Source organism: Passer domesticus, unplaced genomic scaffold, assembly GCF_036417665.1.
Source record: "Passer domesticus isolate bPasDom1 unplaced genomic scaffold, bPasDom1.hap1 HAP1_SCAFFOLD_328, whole genome shotgun sequence".
In the NCBI taxonomy this organism is placed as follows: domain Eukaryota; kingdom Metazoa; phylum Chordata; class Aves; order Passeriformes; family Passeridae; genus Passer; species Passer domesticus.
In genome coordinates this window covers 31164-33270 of record NW_026990107.1, presented here as the reverse complement: position 1 = coordinate 33270, position 2107 = coordinate 31164, and positions in this window count along the sequence as shown.

Genomic DNA, 2107 nt, shown 5'->3' with positions numbered 1-2107 from the left:
TGGGGACTTTGGAGATTTGGGGACATTTGGGGGATTTTGGGGATTTGGGAGATTTGGGGACATTTGGGGGATTTTGATGGTTTTGGGATTTTGGGGGATTTGGGGACATTTGGGACATTTTGGGACTTTAGGGACATTTGGGGGATTTTGGAGATTTTGGGATTTTGGGGACATTTTGGGACATTTGGGGACATTCAGGACTTTGGGGACATTTGGGGACTTTTGAGGCTTGGGGACATCGAGGGGATTTGGGGACATTTGGGGATATTTTGGGGTTGGGGACATTTGGGGAACTTTGGGGACATTTGGGGGATTTTGGAGACCTTTGGGGATTTGGGGACTTTTGGGGACATTTTGTGACTTTGGGGATTTGGGGACATTTGGGGACATTCAGGACTTTGGGGACATTCTGGGATTTTGGGGAATTCCGACAATTTCAGGGATTTGGGGACATTTGGGGACAGTTTGGGACATTTGGGGACTTTAGGGGGTTGGGGACATTTGGGGACATTTGGGGATTTGGGGACATTTGGGGACATTTGGAACACTTTGGAGACCTTTGGGACTTCGGGATTTGGGGACCTTTGGGGGATTTGGGGACATTTGGGGACATTTGGGGACATTGGGAGCATTTGGGGGATTCTGGCGGATTTGGGGACGTTTTGGGGAGGTTCGGTGTCCCTTGTGGTCCCTCTGATGTCCCCAATGTCCCTGTGCTGTCCCCAACGTCTCTGTGGTGTCCTGTGGTGACTCAAACGTGTCCCCAAGGTGTCCCCAATGACCCAAACGTGTCCCCAGATGTCCCCAAATGTCCCCAGATGTCCCCAAATGTCCCCCCAGGAGCGGAACCCCGAGAACGCCATCGAGGCGCTCAAGGAGTGTCCCTGTGTGTCCCTGTGTGTCCCCAATGTCCCTGTGTGTCCCTGTGTGCCCCAAACGTGTCCCCAATGACTCAGCAATGTCCCCAAGGTGTCCCAAATGTCCCCAAATGTCCCCACTGATGTCCCCGCAGGAGCGGAACGCTGAGAACGCCATCGAGGCGCTGAAGGAGTGTCCCCAATGTGTGTCCCCTGTTCTGTCCCCTGTGTGTCCCCAATGACCCCAATGACCCCACAATGACTCAGTGATGTCCCCAAATGTCCCCAAATGTCCCCAAATGTCCCCCAATGTCCCCCCAGGAGCGGAACGCCGAGAACGCCATCGAGGCGCTCAAGGAGTGTCCCTGTGTGTCCCTGTGTGTCCCTGTGTGTCCCCAATGACTCAGTGATGTCCCCAAGGTGTCCCCAATGACCCCACAATGACTCAGTGATGTCCCAAATGTCCCCAAATGTCCCCAGATGTCCCCAAATGTCCCCAGATGTCCCCAAATGTCCCCAGATGTCCCCAAATGTCCCCACTGTCCCCAGGAGCGGAACGCCGAGAACGCCATCGAGGCGCTCAAGGAGTGTCCCTGTGTGTCCCTGTGTGCCCCAAACGTGTCCCCAATGACTCAGCAATGTCCCCAAGGTGTCCCAAATGTCCCCGATGTCCCCAAATGTCCCCAAATGTCCCCAAATGTCCCCACTGATGTCCCCAGGAGCGGAACGCCGAGAACGCCATCGAGGCGCTGAAGGAGTGTCCTCAATGTGTGTCCTACAATGTCCCCTGTGCTGTCCCCAACGTGTCCCCAAGGATCCAGCGATGTCCCCAATGACCCCACAATGACTCAGTGATGTCCCCAAATGTCCCCAGATGTCCCCAAATGTCCCCACTGATGTCCCCCCAGGAGCGGAACGCTGAGAACGCCATCGAGGCGCTGAAGGAGTGTCCCCAATGTGTGTCCCCTGTGTGCTGTCCCCAACGTGTCCCCAATGACCCCAATGACCTCACAATGACTCAGTGATGTCCCCAAATGTCCCCAAATGTCCCCAAATGTCCCCACTGATGTCCCCAGGAGCGGAACGCCGAGAACGCCATCGAGGCGCTGAAGGAGTGTCCCTGTGTGTCCCTGTGTGTCCCCAATGACTCAGTGATGTCCCCCAAGGTGTCCCCAATGACCCCACAATGACTCAGTGATGTCCCAAATGTCCCCAAATGTCCCCAATGTCCCCAAATGTCCCCGCAGGAG